This window comes from Zonotrichia leucophrys, chromosome 7 (genome assembly GCF_028769735.1).
Source record: "Zonotrichia leucophrys gambelii isolate GWCS_2022_RI chromosome 7, RI_Zleu_2.0, whole genome shotgun sequence".
NCBI classification, from domain to species: Eukaryota; Metazoa; Chordata; class Aves; order Passeriformes; family Passerellidae; genus Zonotrichia; species Zonotrichia leucophrys.
Window position 1 is genome coordinate 32,162,230 of NC_088177.1, and position 18,706 is coordinate 32,180,935.

At 38.1% G+C, this 18,706-nt stretch overlaps 1 long non-coding RNA gene across 1 annotated transcript; it reads left to right on the forward strand.

The window, feature by feature from the left end:
* Positions 1–1,769: 1,769 nt before the first annotated feature.
* Positions 1,770–6,104, forward strand: LOC135450347 (uncharacterized). The gene is made up of 3 exons (XR_010441040.1): positions 1,770–1,826; positions 3,049–3,185; positions 6,033–6,104. It is a non-coding gene; the product is annotated as an uncharacterized LOC135450347 (long non-coding RNA).
* Positions 6,105–18,706: the final 12,602 nt, after the last annotated feature.

An 18,706-nucleotide genomic window follows, 5' to 3' on the forward strand; every position in this document is an offset into this window, starting at 1 on the left:
GACTTTTCTTCCTTGCAAGTGACAAAATACTCTATATACTCTTTTTTTTTCATAAAAACCTTGAGGTATGTGATTAAACTTACTTCTCAGAGTAATTTTGGTATTAAAGCACCTCGTTTACTGCCTCTGGCACTTCATTCAAAGAGAAGAAGTAGAAAGAAAAGTGAAAGCCAAATCAATTATATGGGGGGAAATCAGTCTTTTCTTTAGAAAGCCAATTTTTTTTTATTAATTGCCATTTGATTTATTTTCCTCTACCTGGTGTGTAACAGTGGGGAGAGTAAAGATGTTGATTCCTGGATCTTTTTGTCCTTCTGGTTCAGTGCAGACAAATGCAGTTTGTTACCCACCTGCTACCACATGTGATGCCTCTTTATTTCAGTGTGTACATTGTTTTTGTTGGATGATTTGGACTGTGTTTGGATTTGTATTCTTATATATATTAATAATTTGACTTTGAATTGATAATTAATTATTTTTTCAAGCAATTACTTTACTTCCCAAGCATTTTGTATGCATTACAACCTCCCTGAATTATGAAGACCACAAAACTGCCTTTTGAAATCAGCACAGTTTTGAATGGACTGGAATCTGCTGATGTCCCAGTGCAGGAAATCTTCCCATCTTCCCTTTTCTACTTCTCACTAAAGTTCAGAGCTCTGAAAAAGGGCCTTGTCTTCCCCCTTCCTGAAGTCAATTTCCAGAAACAAAATGAGATAAACAAAATACACATCTGCAGTTGCTCATTCAGTGAAAATGTCAAGGCTCTTCAGAATCTTGTTTTCTATAGCAATTAGAGGCCCTGTGCATGTTAAACAAAGGCTTCACCACTCAATGTGCTTTCTCAGCATCACATTGTATATGGATTCCAAAACCCAGTGTCTTCCAGGAAATCCAGGTCAACAGTGAAGAGCAAGGATGAACTGTGAAAGTTCAGGATCCAGACTGCTGCTGTTGCTATTTTCAAAGTCCTCAAGGTGATTTACTTAGGCATTTAGGCAAGTAGAAACAACTCTCAGTCCTTTTTTTAAAATGAGTCACAGAGAGGTGCAATGAATATTAGCACAGACTGGCCATGCCTGGCTCCCAAAATTGACCTGGGTCACCCTGGGATCCTCCAGCCCTAAGGAAAGATAAATGGTGACATGGCCTCCTGTCCATGGCTGGGCAGAATTCTTTGGAAGCACTAGGAGCTGAAGCTCAATTCTTCAGACTCAGGATGCTACTTTTATTTCCATTTATCCTTCTGCATTCATCCTCCAGGCTTATCAAACTACTCATTATCTGCTATAACTTTCAGCTAATGGCTGAAATGCTTTCATTGCAGTTTGTCTTTGTCCACACCACTTTGGCAGTGTTTGTGCAGTGCTCACTGCAGCAATTTCCTAGCAGTGTTTGGTGTTTAGCAAGCTCTGAGCAGAGCTCAGCCCTGACCAAGATGTTCAGCAAAAATCAGGAATTCCCACAGCACTTGCCCTCCTGTGCAGCGTGTCTGACATCACTAATGTCTCAGTTTACTCAGTTACCCAAAGGTACAGTATATCTCTTTGAGTAATGCTTGTGAGTTCATCACTTCTTATGTGGTACTGAAGTATAGCTACAAGGCTTGGAGTTTTGGTATCTGAGTATTAGAAGTAGCAGAACTCAAAATGCAAATGAGTTTGTGGATTTATTTAATTTTCATTAAGAGATGGTTTATTATGAATGATGACCTTTTGTTTTCTGTTCCAGATGAGCATCAAATTATGAAGAGTTCATCATCTTTGTGAGCATCAGATAATGAAGAGTTCATAAAAAACAACCCCAAGTAAACCCCTTTTATTCAGGTACCTCAGTTTGTGTCTCACCTAAAGAATTGCTAACCCCAGTGGTCAGGTTAAACTGAAAATCTAAGTGGCCTCTACATCTTCAGGCCTTTGAGATTTTTTGGCTTTCTTTGCTTTTGCTCCACATTTTCCAATATCGTTCAGGAAAGTGAAGAAGAAAAGACAGAGTTAACTTTGTCTCTCACATGAAAATCCCTCAGCACTGACAAAATCTGCTCTGCTTGTGCCAGGTCTCTAAGAGCTTGAAAATCAAATTAGGCCCAGAATTATTGCAGACACTGTTTTCTGTCAACAACCTGGGGAAAAAAAGCAACCAACCAAACAAAACCCTAAACAAAGAGAAAAAGCTTTCTCCTGTAATCTCAGTAAGAACCATGCTTCCCAATCCATTAAAAGTGTCTCACTCCAGCTCTGATGTTCCCTGTTGCCAAGTAGCTGGAAACAGGGGCTGCAAAAAAAAAATGTTTTAAAAAGTCGTTTGAAAGGGAGCAGAGAGATTGCATGCCAACTTGAAAGCATGACAGCAAGAAATCTCTGAACTTGCTTTGCCAGTGATGAGAAAAACCTCACCAGATTCACTCTTGGTTGAGCTCACTGGGGTGGAGGAGGGGGGTTTAATCTCAGTATTTGTTAGTTTCTCAGTGTAGTGGTTTGTGCCACTGATGGCATTTTTTTCACAGGCAAGATGAATGCCAGTGCTAACTTACCTATGGCCACCCTCCTTTAATGCAAGAGTAGATACAGTGGGTCACATTCAAAAAAATTCCCTCTAGCCAGGTCTCTGGCTTTGGTCACAAGCAAATGCCTAGAGTAGATTGGGAACAGCACAAGCATGTATAACAGTTCCCCAGTGCACTCTGGAATGCCATGCCAATAATAATAGTTGATGGGTTCTCTGTTGTAAATTACTTTATTGTTCAATGTATATCACCTGTTAGCATCTACAACATCCTCCAGCTTCATGTTCTATAAGCCTCCTACACCCTAAGGTGCAGAAAATTCCTGTCTTTCCCGTTTGTTTTGTTTTCCTGTTTGTTTTGGACTTGCCAATGAGAAGCTTCGCATAGGATACCCTATATCTTGTACTCATGAAGAGATGAAGAGATGAACAATGAGTTCCCATCCTAACTCCACGCTCCTGATGTTTTCAATGTCTTTCCTCAATCACAGGCATTTCTGTATATTTGCTAAGCATTGCTGCTCCTCTCTGAACTTTTTGCAGTTCCAATATGTGCTTGGAAATAAATGGCAGCATGGGAAGTCTTGCTGCTGTTTTTAGCAGAGGCTTTTGCAGCACGTTGCTGCTGATGGATTTGTGCAGTCATCACCGTTAAAGCTTGAGGCTGTCAGCAGCAGCAGGTGAGCAATTTCAATTTTTAAAAGTTTGTCTTTTCTCTCCTCCCCATTATTGGTAAGCCAACTCATCATATCAAGCTGCTTTTTTTTTCTTTTTTTGCTTCCAAGTTGAAAAGTTGTAAATGTAATCTTGCCAATGTGGGGTTACTACTTCCCAGCAGGCAGGTAATGTAGGCATTGTGAATCAATTCAGACCTTAGGTTTCCATTTTGTTGTAAGAAAAAGGGAAAGAAAATACACCCAAAAAAACCCCCAAAAAACAAAAAAACAAATCTGGAAACAATGATTTAAAATCAAGCAAGAACCTAAGAGAAACATTTGTCAAAGCTCACCTTGCCTTCTTAAGTTACTAGCCAAGTTTTCTATAAGCTACTTCTAACTAATCAGAGAGGATATAAAGAAATGGAACTTCTAAGTATGGATAAATTTTGTAATTTTATGTTGTCACTCCCTCTAGACATATTACCTGTTTTCATTGTATCATGTTGAAAGGAAAGTTTTTGTTTTGATCTCAGCTTTTCTCAGCTCAGTGTGCACCTTGTTTTTGTGATAGTGCTTAATGTCTTCCAAGAAATCCTGTTGAGGGTTTTTAAATGCCTCTTGTTTGCAGACAATAAAAAATAGAAGTGGGTGGAGAAAAGATAGAAATGATCTGAAGCTGATGAAAATATTTCTAAGAAGAAAGTTGCTAAAGCTACAGAGGAATATGAAATTTTACACTCTGGGTCAATTAAAATTGGACAGTATCATATATCCATCAGAATGTGAACTTGTGTTGGACTTGAGGGGTCGATTAAACACTCTGGTTGGATTTGGGGATGGGATTTTCAGAAGCAGTCAATCTGCTCTTTCTATTTAAGTGGTAATAGTGTTCAGTCAGCATTCAGCACTTTTTGAATATCCTAGGATTCGGCTCTCCGGTTTTATAAGCTGAATTTTCAGTTCTTTATCAAAAGAAAATACCCTGCAACTCAAAGACACATTTTCCTGAAATTAGATGATTTTCAGGCTCCAGGCTGCTAAAATGCAGTCTTATTTTGAAATCCTATCAAGGAATCTCTTGGTTTTGCAGCATCTTGGATCACTGTTGAACCTTTTTTACAGTCAGCTGTCTCATTCCCTCAAGTGTCCTTTTGTATTTTCAGCTTTTGGGGTAATATTATTCTAATACATCCATCACTACTACAGTTGTGTATCCCTACCTTTGTTATGTTTAACTCCAATAGTGGAAGAAAACCTACATTTAAAGCACCCCATTTGATCAGCCTTGGGAAGAGGAAACTAAAAAATCTTACAAAGACTCACCTGATTTTCTTTGAGGAACATTTGGGAGCCATGAGGATGGGCTGTATCCACGCATTGTCCTGTGCAAAGCAGGTCTGAGTTGAGCACATATCCCAGTGTCTCCTGACCCTGCCAAACTGCAGCTGCAATTGCTCTTCTTGAGCTAAACCTGCACCCTGAGCCAGTTGTAGCACCCACAATTTTAGAGACAACTTTTCTGGAGTTGTAGGCTGAGCTAGATATCTCCAGAGATCCCTTTCAGCCCAAGTTTCCCCATGACTGTGATCCTGGAAGTGGCAGCACCTTCTCAGCTCCTGTGGGGATTCACTGAAATTATTGTACATCTGTAGCTCTAAAACCACCAAAGGACAGCTCTGGGTACTGACTTGTGAAACTGCTGAGGACAGGGCACTGGCAGGACACATGAATGTTCGAGCACACCTTCACTTTCCCAGCATGTGTTCTAGGCTCCTTCCAGTCCAGGAGGATCCTGCTGTTTCCATGTTTCTGCACACTTTTCTCTTGAGTAGAACCACCAATAGATTTCCTGCATATTCCTCGCAGATTTATGTCCTTTTGTCACAGCTCTGTCTAAAAAAAGCATCACAGTAAAGTCTGATGGAGCTAAAATAAGATATACATGATTCCTTTGACAGGTTTGAGGTCACTTAAAATTAGCAAAAAACTGTAATCAAGTGGGAATGGCTGGAGTTCACCTACAGCCCAATAGATAACATATTTCAACTTGTAAACAATCTTATAACAAGGCTTAAATTAAAACCACATTCATCCCTGTACTCCCTTTTTTTCCTTTCTCTTTATCATGCTTCCACATTCCCTAAACTGATAATTTATTTCTTTCTAGGTTGCCTCTGGAAAGGGGACAAGCCTAAAGACTTAAGACTAGTGAGATAGTAATCATTGCTTCACACTGTTTCCCTTCTAGCTATTTGCTGTAAGCAAGAACAAGAACAACAACAACAACAACAAAAAAAAAAAAAAAAAAAAAAATACAAGACAGAAAGAAACAGAGCCTGAGGAGAGAACATTCATATTGTCATTTAGATGAACTATGCAGCTATCTCTCTTGACACACCTATTCCACCAACATGCTTCTTCTCAACCTGGTATTCATTTTCTGTCCTTCTTCATTAGATTAGTGATCCTTTTCTCCTCTCCTGCTCTGACTACAGCCTGAACCACTCACTTATTTTTTGGCTATATTAGCCAGGTTGTTTGTATTGCTGTCCCGTGGGTGACCTAGCGGCTCAAACTAATAACACATATTTCTTTGTCAACATTTTATTCTCCAAGCTTGTTGAAGACATTTTATATGTCCAAATTGCAGTGATGCATTTTGGGGATAATAACACAGAAATGGAATTAATGCCTTTTGGATCTTTCCTTTCTAGCAAGATTGGACTGGCCTGGATAAATGGTTTTCTCTTGTAGCCTATTTTGGTTTTCTTTTGTTTCAAACCCCCTGAATTTCATAATGTTGGTTGTTTTCCTCTAGACCTCTTTATAGAATTTTTTATGTTTGTTTCACTTTGTTTGTTCTTGAAGATCTGCAGGATCTGCAAGTTCTGGCTCCAACTAAAAATAGAATAGATTGAGACATTCCGCTATCGTGAAGGTGAGATTGTTTTCATTTACATTGCAGAATGCCTGGGGCATTTATGTATCTGTGGAGGATCTATCATAATGAGGTTTCCTGACTAGAAATCTGGTTTGTGTCTAAGATCCCTGACACATGATTGAGACAATGTTAATGATAAAGATAAATTAATTTCACAAAGAAGGTAGAATTATTTTTAGTCTCCCTCATTTATATTTTGATTAAAATTGTAGGAACATCATACCTTCAAAACTGTGACCAATTTTGTTTAAAAAGGCCAGTCAAGGAAGATGAGCACATAAATGTCAGAAGATCACAGGAACTTCCTGTGCCTTGAGAAACAAGGCTAGAGAATAACTGGCAAAGAATAGTTATTTCTTAACTATGCAATAATGCAGAGAAAGATGTGCTGTCAGAGCACATTGCAGGTAAGGCACAGCAACCCACATTCCTCAATAAAAGACTAAAAATAATAATTTTTTTGCAAGCAATATCCACAGGCCTTATGAAGTAGAGATAAGGCCTTAGGAAACAGAGATAAAGTTTGATTCTCCTGTAAGACTCCATCCACATGCAGGAGCAAAACTTCCTCGTCCTACAAATGTAAGGATATGAGAGGATAAAAAAGCAATGAAAACAGTAGAAGAAAATAAATTTACCTTATTTTTAACCCCTGGAGGATTTACACATGTTTTAATTTAATTCCAGATCCTCTCAGGAAGTTAGGTACCCTAGGGATTTCTTGGGAATTGGGTATTTAAATCCTTGCGAAGTTTTGTGTGGGTGACTTACCCAAGGAGATGCACATAATCTTTGCAAGGTTGAATGAGACTGCATAAATGTCACTCCATTGCCTTAACCAGCTTAATTGTGTAAGGTAGGGTTGTTTTGATTGTGTAGTATCACACGTGGCTGTGGTTTCTGTGCTTTTGAAATGTTACTGCTGGACACAACTACAGGTTTGATTTGGTCTTAACATAGAGAAAGAAGTTCTAGTCATATGTTCATGCAAAAAAACCCAGAACAAAACAAAACAAAACAAAAAGTTAGAAGTTCAATTATAAACCGTTAACATATCTAGTCTAACTTTAGGGTTATAAACCACAGAAATTAGCCAGTGAAGGCAGGACCTAGTGCTGTAGAGGGGATGCTGGTTTGTTTTGCAGCAGATCACCACCAGTAGCTCAGGCAGCTTATTCAGTTCCTCCTCCAGGTAAGGTGTGTGTGACCGTGTTAGCTCAGCTGCTGTGCCTCACTGGTCATGCCAGACCACTGCAGTGTGGCTCCCATCTGGAGCATCCCAAAAGTGGGATGAGCAGTCTGCTGGTTGGCTCCAGCCTGCCCGCAGTGTGGGTTCAGCTGGCTCCATGCATTGTCTCTGCACACTCAAACAAGCTACCAAAGACAGGGCAGCTCCCTGAGGTTAGGGATATCATGAAGAAGAAATGGTTATTTCATCACAGAGACCAATCTGGCTTAATTTATTGAAAAAATAGGGTGAAGACTCAGAAGGCACAAAGGCAGTGGAAAACCAGGCATGTTAATATCATTAAAAATGGGCATAAACTGACTAGAATAGAAATTGGATGATAGTTTCTGACCTCTAGAAGTCCCTTTAAATAGCTGAACAATTTTTAAAAGACCTAACTTGTTTTAAGACAATATGGATCCCTTTTCAAAAGTACTCTGTCCAAACAGCATAGTAATTTCCTTTTCCTATCTGAGGAACATGACTTACCTCCCAGGGAACATTGTGGGGAAAAATGAATGGATAACTGTAGGATGCTAAAAGGGCTAATAAATACTAGGTAGCTGGAGAGATTCGGCTGTGAATATTGACAACATGTAGGATGTCTTGTCTTCAGGCCATCCTGAAATTTATCCTACTGTATCCTTTTAAATTAGGCAGGTTCCAGCAATATGTTATGTAATGTACATGAGCCAGTGTGTCATGAAGGGAAAAAGAAATAATAGTTACCATACTCAAACAGCAGATTCATGTAGGTAAAACAAGCCACAGTATTTGAAATGTCAAAATTGTTAATAGCTTTGCATTTGTCTGGGTGTTAATTTGTATTTGTAATTGAAGCAACAAAGTGTGGAAGGAGCAGGTGACATGCTTTCACCAAAGTATCTGCTGCAATCATTTCTTGATGATAAAAGCATTTAGAATATGTCAAAGAGATAAAAGAGCCTTTCTGATCAACTGAACCAAGTGTGAGGGTTGTCTCCCCATGTTCATGAGATATATATTTATACACAAAACCCAAAGAAGATAGCTTTGATATACTCTAAGCCTTTTCAGGAGGCAGATTTTAACAGTCTTTGTGTATTCTGTCAGTCAAAACTCTTTTGAAATGTGTAAGGCAAACTCAAAGCATTGGCACTGGTTTCAGGGATTTCTGCTGGAAGTTGGGGACCTTCCCTTCTCAGTCAGTAAAGCTCTTTCTTCGGGTGTGTGTCAGCCAGAAGGGGAAAAGGAAAAAAAACAAAAAGGAAGCGATTCTACAGTAAGGAAACAAGTATTCTTAACACGTGCAAAATGAGAGAGTTTCAACACGCACTGTGATCACAACCCAACCTGCTCATCTACTCCACAGTGGTTACCATTCCTACAGGTCCAACAGATTTCCTATTCTAATCTGAGGAAATAGCTCAATGCCAGGGTAAATTTTCCTAATGTGCTGATTTTTGGTGACAGCTTGCACTGAGGGCACCAGCCATCTCTGACTGCATGCTCTAGAAAGTGGAAATAAAACCAAGTTATCTCACTTGAGCACTTATCCAACATGAAATTTTCATTTCATCAGGCACAGTGTTGGTGCCTTGAATTCTAATCATTTGGCCTTCTGCTGCTGTAAACTGCTATGTGAGCTCTAAAGCAAACCCAGTGCACATTTTTTGTGTGTCAATGTTCCTCTTTATTCCCATACCAAGATGATTCTTGGCGAGGTTGCACAATGGGCTTTTTCGCCTGCAAGCTGCTGCTTCAGAGCTCACTGCAGAGAGCTCCAAAATCTGAACTTCAGCACTGGTTCTTGTTTATCTCAACAACAGGGAAGGGGGAGCTAAGTGAAATGAAACTATATATTTTACTTTTACTTTTTTTTTTTAAACTTCCTCATATCTTGAGCAGTACTCAGTATATGTGTGTGCTTATGTACAAGTATGCAAGGGTGAACACCTATTGACTTGTGACTTGTATAAATCAGGCACATATTTAGTTATCATCCTTGTCATAAAATTCCTTTTATAAGAGTAAATTGCTGTTTACTGCCCAACACTTCTGGCCTCGCAAGAGAGAATCAGAATTTTTTTTTGTTTCTTTATTATTGCTGTTGTAACTGCAGGTTTGCTCATCTCTGAGGTATTGGGAGTACATTATAGACATCATTAAATTTATAGCTCTTGTGGTTAGGATAAAGAAAGAAGCGGTCATACTGCTGGCAAGTTTATATCAACACCTGAGCATATAAAAGATTAAAAGGTAAGCTTAAGAAATTTTGCAGTTCCCTCCTAAGTATACTTCCTATTACTGGCATTTGATGTTTGTCTCAGTTACTCATCAATCATCAAACTTTAGATATTTTGCCAGTAATAATATCAGAATGTTAGTATGGATAGAACTGCTACAAATTTAGACAAATTGCCTCTTTCTCTCTTTCACTTTGTTTTATACATTTGAAAAGAGCTGGTAACTGTGAGACACCCAAATGCTTTTGAAATACAATGAAATTTGAGGCTGCTTCTCTGAATAAATACTCAGAAACTCTGACAATAATGGAAAAAGAGGAACCTAAAAGGGTCCCTGAACTCTTAAATTTAGCCTTTAGATTCTCCTAAAGAACTTTCAACTGTGCAGTTGCAAATAATATTGGGTAACGTAATGTTTTTCTCTTAATCAGAAAGTGCATTGAAATATCTTAGTTGTACTCCATGTTCATAGCATGATGACTGCCTTTCCACTTAGTCATTTCATGCATCCATATCAGGAAAATATTAAAGAAGCCAAAGAAATATGTATTTTTTCTTCTCTCTCTAGCTTTGGAGGCAAGTCTGCCAAGAGCCTGAGTTCCACTGCCTTCCTTGTGGCTGAGGGTAGTTATGCAGCAAAATTTATTCGCATCTGTAAATTTGATTTTTCTTGCTCTTCTAAGGCATGAGAAGGAGGATTGCCACCTCTGCTTCATGTGCACAGGCTGGGATCTGTGGAAAAGCCTGGAAAACTCTTTTGCCTTTGGACAGAGGACCAAAAGGTGATTTTACCTGCAGACGTGATGGTGGTTCTAGAATGAGTGTATGCAGAAAGGTGTCCTGTCCCCATTAGATCTGCACTGAACAGCTCCCTGTGGACAGCAAGGGACTCACTGGCTGTGACCTTCCTTGCAAACATGCTCACAGGCAATATTGAGGGGCCAACACCTGAACTGTGAATATTTTTCAGCTTTTCTTCACAGCTCAGCTCTCCTCCTATGTTGTCAGAGTCTCCAAAGCAATTTTTCATGCTGATCCTTTTGAAAAATGTCTGTGTGCTGGGGATAACCTGTGATTAGCTGCCCAGTGCTTCCTTCTTCAGAGCTGCTGGGAATTCCTTTCTATTGCATTGGCAACCAGAAAATTGCGGAGTTTTCTGGTTTTTTGTTGTTTTAGTGGGGTTTTTTGGTTTTTGTTTTAGTTTTTTTTTTTTTTTAATTAAATGTTGTGCTGTGGCATTTCATGTCATCCTTCAAAGTTTACTGTAGGTGGTGGAATGGCTAAATGATAAGCCAGCTTCCCTGTTGTCAAACCAGAGCACAGCCTTACAAAGTGGGCCTGGTGTTGTTTCCTTCCCTGTCTCCATTGATTTGTGAATCCATACTCATCAGAGAGTGTGATTTTGTTCTTGTTTCTCACACTTCCCCTGAGCTAACTGTGACTGTTATTGTGTTTTGGATTTGGCTTCGGGTTCCAACTGAGGTTTTATATCTTCGATGCAGAGTGTGAATTTAAAAAAAAAAAAAAAAAAAAAAAGAGAGAAAAAAACTGTTTTATGTTATCTGTGAGTCTTCTTGTACTTTGAGGTGACTTTCTAGCATGGCTTTCCTTCCTGATTTATGTCCTTTAACCCCACAGTAACCATTGCAATTGTGCACTTCATCTCTTGAGCATGGGTTGGTAGGTGAGTGGATGGGAGAGTTCATCTGCTCTGTAGCCAAGCCCATGGAACAGCTCTTCTCTCACTGAGCTGCATGCTGGGATGTACTCGTGGCTCACCACACCAGAATGGATCTTTTTGCTTACAGAAAATAAAGAGGAGTGAGGGAGAAATGGAGAAAAGAGAAATTTAGGAGCAGGAATTCTGGGATTGTTTCCCACAGGTTTGATGCCTCTATTTCTCTACAAATATGGAAAATATCATGGAAAAGTGAAACCCAGGTAAGCACCAGTCTTAAATCTCCCTCAGATGCGGAACTTAAAGAAGTCTCAACATTTGGGGTGGTGAGCTGTTATGGGGGAAAATAAGGATTGTACAGAATGGAGAATTATCAGATATGGAACCTTAGGATAACCTTAAGTTTATCTTTATCATTAAAAAAATTATATTTATACTCTGTATTCAATCTGGAAACTCTAGGTTCAATTCAGATCTCTAAGTATGGGACATAAAGAAGCCAGAATTTCTTGTCTAGTTTCTTGAGCTGACACAGGATCTTCACTATTCCAGTTTCCTTTAGTCTAAAATTGAAATAATCTATCTTCTAAGAGACAGCATGCTGATGATTTGTTTCATATCTCACTCTAAAAATGACACATTATTATGAATCCATCCCTTCTTGCAGCGAGTGTGTGACGATAAGGAATCACTGCACCTTTAAAGCAAAGGCAAAACGTGAAATAACAGTTGCTCCTCTGGAATTGATGAGTTAACCTGGATTTTTTTTTTTTGTATCCCAGGCTATCCAGACTGCAGAACAAAAATTGCTGCCATTACATTTTTCTGAGGCTTCTTGTTACAGAATTCCTTTGAAAGGTTAATTGTCAAACTTTAGTTTGGGACTGTATGATGTGCTTCAAAACTCCATAACTTTACTGAAGTATTAGCATAAATATGGTGGGTGATAAAAGGAGTTGTTTTTCATATTTTTTTAAAGGTTGAGCTCATATCATTATTCATGATTGAGTAAATAGGTTTTTATTCCAGGATACTAACAGCACTATAAATACTCATTTTAAGGCTTATGAATCTCACCTGAGTCCCACTAAAGTAGATGGAAAGGCATATCTTGATATGCATGTTCTTTGGATAATATTCTTTACCTGGAATGGCCATAATTTACCTTTCCTTGGTAGTTTAGGGCAGTATTTTCAAAACTCTCACGAAAGAATTAAGTATGAAAGCAGATGGTGTTTAAGCAAATGCTTGTGCTCTCTTCTTCTTTCTTCTGCTGAAGTAATGGAGGAATTGTACAAATTGTATTGATTGTTGCCTGCCCTGCCCCGCCCCATCTATCAGAAAGGTGTTATAAGACAGGTTTTTTTTTATAAAGTCCTTGGAAATTTATCAAGGGAAAAGTGCTATGCAAGAGTTAGATGGAAAAAGTATTGCTGTTCCTATTTGTTTTCTTTTTCTTTAACATTGTATACAGGCTTGTGTCTTCTGAGCACAAGAACTCAGCTGGACAAAGCCATCTTCCAAGTTTAATCTTGTACTGACTGCAACACAAATGCTTTAAAAAGTAAGGATAATAAGGAGCACTGACTCTGAAAATGCCTTGGAACAGATTGCTTAGAAAGGCTGTGAATGTTCCATCACTGAGCATTTTGGAGACAAGGGCAGGGAAACATCCATCACAAAGGAAGACACTTTATTGGGAAGGGGCAGCAGAGTACAGAGAAAGTTGAGCTCCTTCCTAAAGGGGGATAATTTTTATTTAATTGATTCCAAACCTAGCTTGAGGCAAAATAACAGCAGGTCAGTAACCAGGGCCATTCTTTTCTTCAAATTTATGTTATTTTTGATGGAACCAATTCCAAAAATTAGGAAATATTTGATGGCAGCTGTTCCTGCGGAATAACATAGCATTGCAAAGGGTGAGCCCACAGTCTCCTCCTAATAGCACTGAGCAGGATCATCAGTCACTGTCCTGGGTGTCAGCAGCTCTACTGCTGCTCACCAGGTAGGAGGCAATTACAAAGGATACAGAGGAGAACCCACCAGGGAAGGTCACTCCTCTCAGTTGCCAGGTTCTTTTATTAGGCTTTGCAGAAGCCAGGTCGTGTGTCTCTGAATCACAGTGATGCACAGCACTGAATGTCCAGCAAGCAGGAGTATCTGGCACCTACAGCACTGCCTTTCCTCCAGCCATGCAGCTGGGGCTGGATGGAGCCCCAGTTCCTCCTTTGCCTCCTGTTGAGAGCAGCACAGCCAAGGTACCACTGTCACAGGATGAGCTGTGGCAGAGGAAGACCAGGTGCTGCTGGGTTCCCTGAGAGAGAAGTTATCTTCAACTTGGTCATTCCTTTTGCTGGGAGTTGCAAAAATTTTTCTGCTCCTTTGCCCTGGACAAGACTGTAGGGTGCCCTAGATAATATTTTAAATCAATTAAGAATGTAATGTATATATATACACATACATGTGCATATCTATATATGTGTGTATGCATGTACATATGTGTATATATATTATATACACATCTACATATCAAATACAGAAATATATTAGTGTGTGTATCTGTGTATATCTAGTGAAGACACAGTAAAGAGATGTGTAAACCAAGCAGGTAATAAATTAAGTTTTTGTTAGTTTTGGACAGTGCTTTCCTGGCAGGAAAATTCCCATAGATCATTCTGTCACTGGACTGTGGTTGGGAGTTGGCTGCTTCTCTGAAAAAGTCCTCTGCAGAATATTGTCTTCTGCAGATAAAAGTTGAGTGGCTATTTCTGTAAAGGAATTTTGTCTCTCTGAGCACAGTTTCAGGACACAGCTGCATTTACGTGAACCTTGTTATAGCATTTCTTAGATCATACCAGAGAGACTTATGACCTTCATAAAGCCAAGAAGGACAAACATTGCTGCTTTAAAAGCTTTTAGGAACTGATCATTTTTCATGCCCACTTGTCTCTGGCAGTTATAGTAAATTTGCTGTTCTCTACATGGTTCCAAGATACACTTTCCCTTATTACAGAACCACAACAAAAAATACTGTAGTAATATATGGTTCCAGCTTCAAATGCAGTCGTACTGCTTTGGTTAATTTCCATTTAACTTAGTATATTAGCTACACACCAGTGGTTCTTCTGCCTCTAAAAGGTGACATCTAGAAGTGCACAGAAGAGGGGTTGTTTTAATGTACAGCATTCTTAGATCCAGATGTCCTAGAAGAATTATTTTTGCTGTAGTAGTAGGTGCTCACCATAATCCAGAATCCTCTTTTGCTCTGCTGTGTGTATTTCATAAGGAACAAGACCATTCAGTCTCAAACAGTGTATTATTTCTACTGTTTTCATAATTATAATTATTAATTAACTAAGCAGCACAGTGATTCCCAGCCTTAGGATTTATCAGGCCAGAAGTGAATTGACAAACAGAAAACATTACTGCTACAGAAAGCAGGAATCCAAAGGATTTACGTGGACCTGCTGAACTGCATGCTATACAAACAGAAACAATGATCTTCTGACACCAAATATCTTATTAATTAAATGTATGACAAGATAAAAAGTGCAGAATTTTTGGAAACAAAAGTAGTTGTGATGGACTCTCCTGAAAGTTCAACCTCAAGGAGAACTCAGTCTTGCTTGATCTTTCTTATCAGTGCTGTGATATAAATAATTGACACTTTGCTAGAAAGTGTCCTTCAGGTAGAAATACACAGTCAATTAAGCTTTCCTCAGCGTTGTTATTCTCTTTTTTCCTAATAGTTTCCAAAAACAGTATTTGTGTTGCCTTTTTTTATTAAAGGCAAGAGAGAATTCACCAGGCAAAAAAGCACAAAGTTATCTGTGCAATAATTCCTGGATGTTTGTTTTGAGATTGTTTGCCATGTTTCAGTTTGTTCATGTAGCAGTGGAATATTTTTTTCCCAGGTGGCACTTGCAAGGGTTTCTGGCATCAAGTCTGCAAGGCAACGTGTGCCCAGGTTTCCAAAAAAAATGGCTCAATTTCTGAATAGAGCTTAATAGCTCAAAATGGAGATTGGAAACAGAATTTCCTCCTGTGGGGATTTTCACAGATCTTGGTCAAAGGCAGTAATATTTGTTTTTATTGATATTAGCCAATTAGACAAAAAATATCCTCCCCCTGGAATAGAATTCTTTAGAACACTTAAAAATCCCAATTTAAAAAAGGAACAGAAAGCAGGTCATTTACTCTTAATTTTTATAGCAGTTATCCTTAAAGCTTTTCTAACCCAGATATATCAACATTAGAAAATAGTAAAATACACTAACACAGAAATAGGAAAAAAATGTAAATAGCTGGATTTTTTTTTTTTGGTGGGGGGAAGAAAGAAACAACTCATGGGAAAAACAGTAAAACAAATTATTTAGGAGACCTGTCTTAGCAGAATAGAGAGCAGCTAAATCTCACATGAGAATACAGTCTCTGTGTTCATGGTGCTGTGCTGGTTGTGAGGGATCTGCCCACGGTGTTGGGATCCTGGCTTGATCAAAGCCCCAAAAGGCAGATGCACCCCCTGGAGAGCCATCACTGTAAGCGATTCTTGCCAGCCAAAGATGTAAAAGAACTGGCTCAGGCAGTGGAAGTCAGGATCTAGGGAATTTATAGGACTTTATGAAAGAAAAAAATAAGAACAAGATGCTAAACAAAACAGCCTCAAATGTGCAGGCACTTTTCTTTCAGAAACCAAAGCTGAGCATTTCTATGAACTGAGATACTACAAATACTGCAAGATTCATGATGAATTATTGAGAGCTAGTAAGACTGCAAGGTTTTGGAGTTAAAGGAAGCGAGACCTATGCCGTGTGAACACTCCCTGACAGCTCATTGTCACTGACACTGTATATACTCTACTTCACCAGGGAGGAGAAAATATCTTGGTTTTTTGGTCTTTTTTTTTCTTCCACAGACATATTCTTTAGTTCAGTGATGATGATTCACAATGTGGTATCAAACATTAATGTTCTTTACAACATCTGGAAAATACTGACTGGGAAATTAGGAGGAGATTAATGTTCCTTCTGATATTTTTATCCTCTTCACGCCTCATCATCATGCCCACTGTACCATGAGATCAACAAGATTAGATATCTTTGAAATATGCTCACCAGCAGAATGTGATATTCAGTCTGAGGTAAGAATATAAGAGCAGCTGACCTGCAAGATTAAGGTGACAAATTAGACATCCAACAGGACAACTTTGTTCTAAATAAGTGAGGTATGAATTCATGATGCATAGTTGTGTTGACTTCTCCTCAACTGAATTGTAATTCATAAAAAATACAGACAGTGTTTTGTTTCTGATTGTTCATGGTTCAAGTGACAATGAACAATACTGGTTGACATAGAAGATGGAGAGAAAGAAAGAAAGAAAGAAAGAAAGAAAGAAAGAAAGAAAGAAAGAAAGAAAGAAAGAAAAGAAAGAACTTTGAATAAATAAAATTAAAATAATTAATCAATAATGTATATGTACATTTCATAGGATATAATAATGTAATACATAAAAATAATATCTATGTAATATATATGTATAAGTAATATATATTTGATAGATACTAGATTTATAGATGCCTATTTAATACATTTATGTATATAAATTATATGCATACAATCTATGCAAAGCAGAATATTTGCATGTAAATATATACATATATATGCATAGATATATAGATAGATGTAGATATGGATATAAAATGTACATGAAAATCAAAATAACCCATTGTACATCTTTCTGGAGAAGCAGCCTAAGAAGTTATTGGCTCAAAATGCAGCTTGATGGGATAGACCTTGGGAAGAATCCTAACAATTACTCTCATGGATCATATGGATGTTTATGTTGTCAAAAATGAGCATGAACATCTGCTGGTCATGATATAGATCCATTTTATCCTTAAGATTGCCTCTCAGCATCCTGCCAGCCTTATGATACTATATCCTTCTAGACTTTTAAACTCTGAACATCAGTAATGTCTTTAACTGAATTGTTGCGGCGTTGAAAGGACATCCTGCTTCTTTGGATTTATGTATTATATATATGTATATATATATATATATATATATATATATATATATATATATATATATATATATATATATGGGCTATCTAATGAAGAACATGCCCCTCTGGCCAGCAGAGTGAGTCATTGTGGGATTTATCCATATGATATAAAAGTGCAGCTAAGCTTAAGTGAAAGTGCATGGAGAAAGTGAAATTTAAGTTGAAAATGGTCACCATTTCTGGGACAAGGTGGGGAGGGGGCAGGAAAAAGCCAAACAGCTAGGTTTATTTATGCTAGTGATTAAATGTTCCACTCAACATAAGTTTTAATATGACAATGGGAAAAAACCAATAATTTTTCTTTCTGTCAATTATTCATTATTTATTGCTCAGAATTTTTGTTATGCAAGCACATGGAGGGTAACTAATGCATCTTTTTTATGACATTATAATATTTGTGAAGGAATTTTCCAGGACTTTCAGGATCAGACAAAAAGGAAGTGGTTTGGAAAGGGCACTACTAAATAAATGCATTCTAAAATGAATGTTGAGTAATTCAATCATCAGAATGTATGAATAGAGTAAGCTCCAAAGTGAAACACAGTGACCAAAGAAATTAGTGGAGCCAAGTTGCCAAGCAGAGATAAATAGGGGTCTAATTGGTTTTATACATCTCAATTGAGGTACTTATTCATGTGCAAAAAACTCACAACATTAAAAATAATTTGATTTAGAAATTGTTTTCATGGAAAGCATTTGGTATGAAGCTCTTCTATCAATGTAATATAATGACAGCAGAAGAGAAGATATTTCCAATTAAACACTTGAAAGCTTCATAGCCATAAATTAGTTGGTAGGCAACAGTTTGTACGAACTGTGACTCTGAATGGGAAAATATGTTCTCTTCAGAAAAGTCATGCAATTGAATGGCATAAACATGATCTAAAAATTCATATAGGTCAGTACTTACGTTTGTAGTTAAATGAGAATTATGCTTTCTAATATGTTTAGCTGCTGTCTTCTACTGGAGGACATCAAAGTAGCTTCAAATATTTGGGTGCCCAAATGACTTAGAAGCAACAGAAGTATCAGAATCACAGAGTATGCTGAGTTGAAAGGGATCCAAGAAGATCACTGAGTCCAACTCCTGGCTCTGCATATCCATCCCTCATTAACTACCACTTTGGAACTAATTTTTATCAGTCAAAATTGGTTTGGACTGCCATTACCCAGGACTTTCCAACCTCAGGCAGATAAAACAAATAAGGTACTAGCTAGATTATCCAGTATCATGCCATAGTTTTTTACTCCTGTTTTGTTCTTACCTAATTCTTGCTGCTCAGTGAGACAAGAGGTGTGAGAGCAGTGTCTTTAAAAGCTGACATAATCCAGCTGGAGCTTCAGACCTGTCAGAACCTGTCCAACTCAAGATGGAATTTAACATGGATGTCAGACCAGACGGGGTC